General features: G+C 37.6%; 1 pseudogene; it reads right to left on the bottom strand.

Moving 5' to 3' along the window:
• Positions 1-5,719: 5,719 nt before the first annotated feature.
• Positions 5,720-6,797, bottom strand: LOC100392442 (transmembrane protein 128 pseudogene; annotated as a pseudogene).
• Between the last annotated feature and the right edge of the window lie 1,090 nt (positions 6,798-7,887).

Below are 7,887 nucleotides of genomic sequence, written 5' to 3' on the forward strand. Positions count from 1 at the left end.
AAATAATTAAAGAACTGTTTCAAACATATTTTTTCACAACTCTATTAAGAAAAATAATTTAAAGACTATTTCAAACATATTTTCTCACAAACCTATTTAATCTACTTTTACACTGTTGGTGGGAGTGTAAATTAGTTCAACCATTATGGAAGACAATGTGGCGATTCCTCACGGATCTAGAAATAGAAATACCATTTGACCCAGCAATCCCATTACTGGGTGTATACCCAAAGGATTATAAAGCATTCTATTATAAAGACACATGCACATGTATGTTCATTGTGGCACTGTTTATAACTGCAAAGACCTGGAACCAATGCAAATGCCCATCAATGAGAGGCTGGATAAAGAAAATGCAGCACATATACACCATGGAATACTATGCAGCCATAAAGAATAATGAGTTCATATTCTTCATAGGGACATGGATGAATCTGGAAACCATCATTCTCAGCAAACTGACATAAGAACAGAAAACCAAACACTGCATGTTCTCACTCATAGGTGGGTGCTGAACAATGAGAACACAGGCCACAGGGAGGGGAACATCACACACTGGGATCTGTGGGGGGTGGGGAGGTAGGGGAGGGACAGCAGGTGGTGGGGAGGTTGGGGAGGGATAACATTGGGAGAAATGCCTGATTTAAGTGATGGGAAGATGGAGGCAGCAAACCACCATGGCATGTGTGTACATATGCAAAAATATTGCAAGATCTGCACATGTACCCCAGAACTTAACGTACAATTTTTTTAAAAAAATGCTAATACTAGGTTCTACTCCTGCAGATTCCAACTTCATTGGTGTGATGTGGGACTCTCCAACAAATTATAATGTGAAGTCAAGGCTAAGAACTACTGTTGTGACTCTCCAACTTTAGAATGCAGGCAAATGATGTGCAGCTCCTGTTAAGATAAAAATCTTGGCTCTGGGGTGGGGCCTGAGATTCTGCATTTCTAGCACACATCTCCATGATGCCTGTGCTGCTAGTCTGGGGAACCTGATTTAAGCAGCAAGATTTTATATCATAAACTACTATTAGCAGCAAGACATTAGTCATGAAATCACAGCTGCTATTGCCCAAGTTGTGGCAATGCCAGTCAGGTCTAAGGACTCACTAGTAAGCCTACCTTGCCAATGTTACCCCAAGCTGCAAGTTGAAAGAGAAGTCACTTCTAACCCTTATGATACCAAATGCATGGGTGGTTTTGGTTTTCACACCAAGCAATTCTCCAATTCTTTGTGGACACTCACCAGTGTTCTACAATTTAACTCAGTTTTCACACTAACCACTCAGAGGTAGTGTAGACTTCACAGGTTAAATGCTCAGCCCCACAAGACTGCCTTCTACTTCAGACACCAATTACAAGTAGTAGGTCCCCAGGTTACCCACAGCTCCAGTCCAACTTGGCTGCAAGTTGGAGCCTCTCACGCCCTCCTCCTCAATTGGAATCATTTGCTATAATGGTTCACATAAACTAGAAGGACACTTTGCTTGCTATTACTGGTTTGTGATAAAGTATATAAGTGAACAGCCAGTGAAGAGGTACACAACGTGAGGTCCAGAAGAGTCCCAATCATAGAACCTTGTGTCTCGATGGAGTTGGGATGCACCACCCTCCTGGTACACGGATGCATTCTCCAACCCAGAAACCCTCCAAACGTCATTGTTTAGGGGTTTTATAAAGGTTCCATTATGTGGATGTGATTCATTAAATCACTGGCTATTGGCAATCAGTTCAATCTTTAGCCTCTTCTCCTCCCTGGAGGGAAGGGATACTGAAAGTTCCAATCTTCTAATCATATCTTGGTCTTTTTAGTGACCATCCTCCATCCTTAAGTTATCTAGAGACTCTCAGTCTCCAGTCTTCTTTTTAGCATAAACTCAGGTGTGTTTGAACAGACTTTATTGTGAATAACAAAACATGTTCCCCTCACGCCACCTTATTTGCTTAATCTAAGATTGGTATATTCTAGTAAGTAGAGTTTTTATATACAAATGTCTTGGCTGATTTCATGAAGGCCACATCCCATTAGATTTTACTTTTCATTCTCTATAAAGCCTCTTCTCTTCCCTCTTAATGCATACATCTTCCAAAATTCCCACTGAGCCATCTTACCATTTGCCATTACATTGCAGTTTAATATTTTTTATTTATTTTAATGTTTGTCTTTCCTTTCTAGACTATAAGCCATTAGGGTGAATGTAGATATCTTTCCTAGATCCAAGTTTTCAGCTTATTTAGAAAATTGTGAATACTGCACCTTCCAAAGGTTTGTGAAATAGAAGATCAATATCCAGTGCTAACTATCCCCACAATTAGCATCAAATTGCTAGCCTTCAGACACAGTGCCTTAATTTCTGCACTGCTCTCCTTGAGTTGTCTTATCTAGTATGTTTCTCCAGCCTATCCCCTTGGTCCAGAGCATGAGCTTCAATTTTTGTCCTGTCTCCCTCTCCAAGAACTCTCAGCACCCTTAACACACCATGGCTGACTTATAATGAGTACCCTTGAGAAGAGACTGATTCTGGAGGTACATTCAGCAGTTATACTCCTTTGTTAAACATTTGATGTGCACATACTCTTTTCAATCAACAAGCAGATGAGTCTTTAACTCGATTTAAAAAAATCATAAAGTTACTGTATTTTCTCTCTCCTTCCCCCAAAGAGTTTATTATGCATATTTCCACTACTATGATCTATACTCATCAATCAGATTGTTAGATCTGAGAACTTAGGAGAGTATTTCTGTTTATTTTAACATGTATAAATTCTGTTGAATCTGACCTGAAGAATTTCTCAAATATATTCTATTTTATTTAACTAATCATCTGCTTCTCAAAATATTATTTCTTGCAATTATGCCATTGGTCAGAGAGAGGGCTATCTGGAATAGTTACTGGAATAAAACTAGAATCAGTTTTTCTTCTCTCTAAGTAATGTCGTTTTTGCACAGCCTAGTAGCCCATGGGTAAAACAGACGAGACTTAAGGTCACCACTGGCCAGGCCTCCCAGAGGTGCCTACAGGCTTCCAGTGAAATAGACTCTACCTTGAACAGCCAGGGGAAGCATTGATGGGTCTCAGCAAGTACAAAGGTGTCAGGACAAGCCTCTCTGAGACAGCTAGACTTGGTACCAAACCACAGTGAAGGTAGCCAGGTATTCAGAAACTGGACTGACCAGGCACAAAGAAAAAAACAAAAGCACAGAGAAACAAACAAATGACTTTTCCAAATAAGCAGCCAAAAGTCAATCCCTTTATTTTATTTCAAGTATAGCATTGTCTAAACTCAAAGTGTTCTGCTAAATTGTGTCAACTAGCTTTCTAAGACCTGCAGGCTTTAATTACCTTAAGGAGAAAGTCTGGTGTCCAAAGAAAGTCTCATGACAAACTGGGTTTTGCTTTTGGGTGGAAGAAGGTCCAGGAATGAGGCTGTCTTGGGGATCCCCTGCGAAATCAAATATCTCTTCATTCTTCATGGTGATGAGACTGGTGATCCACATAATTAATATAAGCTCACACAGAAGTAAACATAAAATCATTAAACAGGAAGTCTTTAACCAGGCAGCAGGCAGTGGGGAGGTTGGGGGGGGGGAATTAATGTATTAGGAACAGAGGCAAGTAGCACATGGTATTTTTAAATGAACCTTTGTTCCTGGTCTAAAATCAAATAGATTTTAAAATTTTCTCTGCACAGCAGCCTGAACAAGGTGGTTTGGAGCAAGTGTTATGTCCAGAATATTTATGCTCTGGCAGTTACAGCATAGTATATGTGATAACTATATTCCATATATGAAGTAGCAAATTCAAAAAGAACTGGTAAGAAAAATAGTTGTTCAATAATTTGTACTCCTTAAAGACTAAATTTGGAGGAACAGCAGATAGCTTGAGAGCCCACTATGTTTGGCCTTAAAACAGTAGCTCTGTTGTGGTGCACAGAGGGAGTGAGGGTGGGATCTTTATTTATCAGTTGAATAGGGACCAGGCACTATGTGAACTGCTGAGAATATGTCATCTCATTTAACAGTAAATACATCTTATTTGAACTCTCTGATATCATGCATTTTTCTTGCAGAACACACAGGGTAAACATATGGGCCCTATTCAGCAAGTGAATTTCAAGATATGCACATCCCATTTCCAACAGATAAATGGCACAAAGAGAGGAATAAACACACTCACTGCAGAATCTCTTGATTAAAGCCTCCTTGTATGGAGATTTTAAAATGAGGCTTGCTTGCTTTTTTAATGTTTCAACTAGGGAATTAAGCTAAAAGGAAAAATATAAATCTGCCCTGCAGTTTTCTGCATCAGGAAAATAAGTTGTGACAGGATGTCACTTTTGACCCTTTCTCAAATGATCAGAGTTATAGGTGAATGTTACCAAGGACCACAGTTTGGGTTTCATTAGCAGTAAGTCTAGAATGTCTAAGTTCAGGACCTCCCTATAGAGTTTGACTGTGGGCAGTGGGTGAACACCTAGGGACTACCATCACCAGCATAACAGCCAGCTCAGAAGTCTCTTCCTGTCCCAGAAAGGAAGAATCACACCTTTGACAGAGGCTTGAAGGCAGGATGACTAATACTGTATTTATAGGAACCCCAAAAGAAACACCCCAAACCCTTTGGCTGTTGTCTGTTCATTGTTTGCTGAAACGCCTATTGCATCACAGTTTATTTTAAGTCAAGCAAGACCCAGCATGTGGAGAGGAGGCAGCTGGTAATTTTGCTACTGTTATAAAACACAGCCTTTGATGGAAGCATCGAATGATATCCCCACGTGTACAGGTAAGGAAACAAGAATTAGAGGAGGTTGACTTTCTTCCTTGTCTATTACCACATTGGGTAAGTAGCAGAATCAGTTGAACTCAGGCAGTTTATTGTTGGGTATATGTTCTCTGCTCTTCCCTACCTTGTCATGAGGGTAGTATCAGTCATACAACGTAAACTGCCCTCCACCAGGAATACAGAAACATACCACAGCCAATGGGAAACCAGAAAGATAAAGAAAAAAGACTAGCAATTCCCAGCTAACATTGTAAACATGGTAACAGTGTAAACACTGCATCTGGAGAACTTGTACTTTATTTTTTTCCTGAAATTTCAATCCTTTCCAGTGAATGTGGATTTTTTAAATTAAATATTAGTAAGGATGTATCCTGGAGCCAGTTGAACCAAATTGATGTTTATCTTCAAGATTCTAATGCACCTGCTGCAAATACTGGTGATGAACCCTTAAGTGGGGCCTGAATAGAGCCTGAACCCCTTGTATTTAATGCTGATGGGAGGCCTGATCTCTCTTACTCTGCTTTCTTCAAGTAACACTGATAAAGAAAACAGACTAAGAGGAAATCCTACCAACATAACTCCAATATTTTGATTTTTGCTTTCATGAAGACTTTCAACTCAGGATGTTAGATCTATTTTACACAGACAAGTGCTTGTGTTTTCACATTCTCATTATATGGGAAAAGTGAAAAAAGGAACAAAAAATTACCACAATAAAATAAAAAAAGCAAAGTGTAAATTTTGAAAACTCAACGGAATATTTCTAGATGGCTTGCATTTTGAAAGCTCATTTTTTATTTTTTTAAGTTATAAAAATATTTTATTTAAATGGCACATAAAAAAATATATATACTTAAAATGATTAAAACTTCACATTAGGAAATTCTAAAAACTCAATAATTTACACAATGATAAAATCTAAAGTGATGCAAAAACATAAAATGCTTTCATTTGGTCCTGTCACCTAACAAAACTATCATAAACACGAGATTATAGCAATTACTGAAGCTGGTTAAAGGCACATGACCACATAATTCCTTATACACATTCAGCCATTTTAAACATCCTTGTCTAAATCCCTCAAATGAAAGAGTGAACAATTTATTAAAAATATTAACAGTGCATTATGCACCTATAATGAAACCACTTTCTCCAAAGAATCAACCAGATTAACATTGCAAAATAGTATTTCTGTATCACTGACTTCTAAAATTTTTAATAATTTAAGAATATGCAAATGAAATATAATTTATTCTGGTTTCAATAACAGTTATACAAAGTCACAATTTTTCCCAGGAAACCACTTCATAGTTGCAAAAACACAGTGTAGCTTTTTTGTTAGGTTCTGCCATGCTTTCAGCTAGCTGGATGTTTAACCATTCACTTCAAATTTACATGTACAGTCAGGCACAGTGGCATGGGCCCGTAGTCCCAACTACTTCGAAGGTTGAGGCAGGAGGATCGCTTGATTCTAGAAGTTCAAGGCGAGTGTGGGCCACATAGAAGACACTGTCTCTTCAGAAATCATCCAAAAAGTGAGATAAATATTACAACCTCCATAAACTGGGTAAACGACAACAATGTAGTGAAAAATGACCACACATGCCATAAAAAAAATGTTGAAGCAAATTCCTGCTGCAATAAAGGCAGCAGTGGTAATGGGAATCAGGGCTGGATGCTTGACATCATATTCTCCAATTCCATGATACCACTCCAGGTATACTATGCAGTAAAACACAATTGATAAACTAACAAGCAACAAGGCACTGCCACAGAGAAACCAGCTGCTAGTGTGAAAGCTTTCTTTAAGGGTTTTAAAGAAGTCAGCATAATAGGTCACAACAATGGATGCCAAAATCCAGAATCCAGAATGGATATTAAGTCTTGGAAGAGGTTTCTCTTTTTCTCAACAGCTGTAGAGGTTTCCTCATGGTCCAGCTGGGCCTCGGCGTCCGGCAGGAACAGGAATCGTCACCGGAGCTGCTGACAGGCCCATGAAGGGTCCATATTGGTACCGCCTGAAATCAAAAGCTCATTATTTAAGCTCCAAAATTAAGTACATTTTTTGTAGACTAAATATAATTTTATAACCATAAAAACAGTTTTAGGACTGTTTCAAAGGCTATTTGTGCAATTGGCAAAACCTTTAATCCACCTCACAATCCTAGGCACATCCTCCAAACACAGATGATAAATAGGAAAAACATGGTGAGGCTTTGGTCATGCAACACATCTGTTCACTTAGTTGGGTCATGTTTTAGATTTGGGCATAACAAGATTTGATTGTCTTTATGCACAGTGACAACAATGAAATGAATGTTGTTTGAACTCTGAATTGTATAAATACGTAGACATGTTGATTTGAGAAGAGAAAACAAAGACTGTGAAAATTGGCAAAATACCCATTTCAGGAATTACAGATACTCTTATTTAAACAAAAAAAGAGAAAGAAAGAAAGACTAGCACGCAAATGGCAGACCACCCACGAAGTGCAACTAAAATCTGAACAACATGAACAAAATAAAATGTTCTCCAGCCAGTATAATTCCTAAAAGTATTAACTTTAAAAAGCTCTTCATTTAATCCAATGACTTTAAAATATTTCATTGAAATACAGACTCCTTTCGTGTAATCAGGGGAAGTCCTCTCACACATATGAAATGAATTGAGATCAATAGAAAAGGCCAATAATAATGATAGTTGCTAGTATTTATGGGGCATATTCTATGGGTGAAACAAAAATATTATACATGTTATCTTATGCAATCCTATCATCAAACCTATAAAATATATATTAAATGAAACATTTAATATATATTTATATACTATTATATAAATAATATATATTATTTATATATATTATTGATAAATGTATTTATCAAATAAAGGCTAAGACACTAAATACATGCATAAAGTTACAGAGCAAGATTCAATCTCAGGCCCATCCTAGTCTAAGACATGTGGCCTTTCACTACAATATGCGGACATTTAATAACTCTTTTTTCCAACAGTAGATATAATTAGATTGCAGTGAATAAAATTTATTACTAATAACAAAAGAGAAACACATAACCTCAAAATAAAGACTCAATTTCTA

Source organism: Callithrix jacchus, chromosome 17, assembly GCF_049354715.1.
Source record: "Callithrix jacchus isolate 240 chromosome 17, calJac240_pri, whole genome shotgun sequence".
Taxonomy (NCBI): Eukaryota; Metazoa; Chordata; class Mammalia; order Primates; family Cebidae; genus Callithrix; species Callithrix jacchus.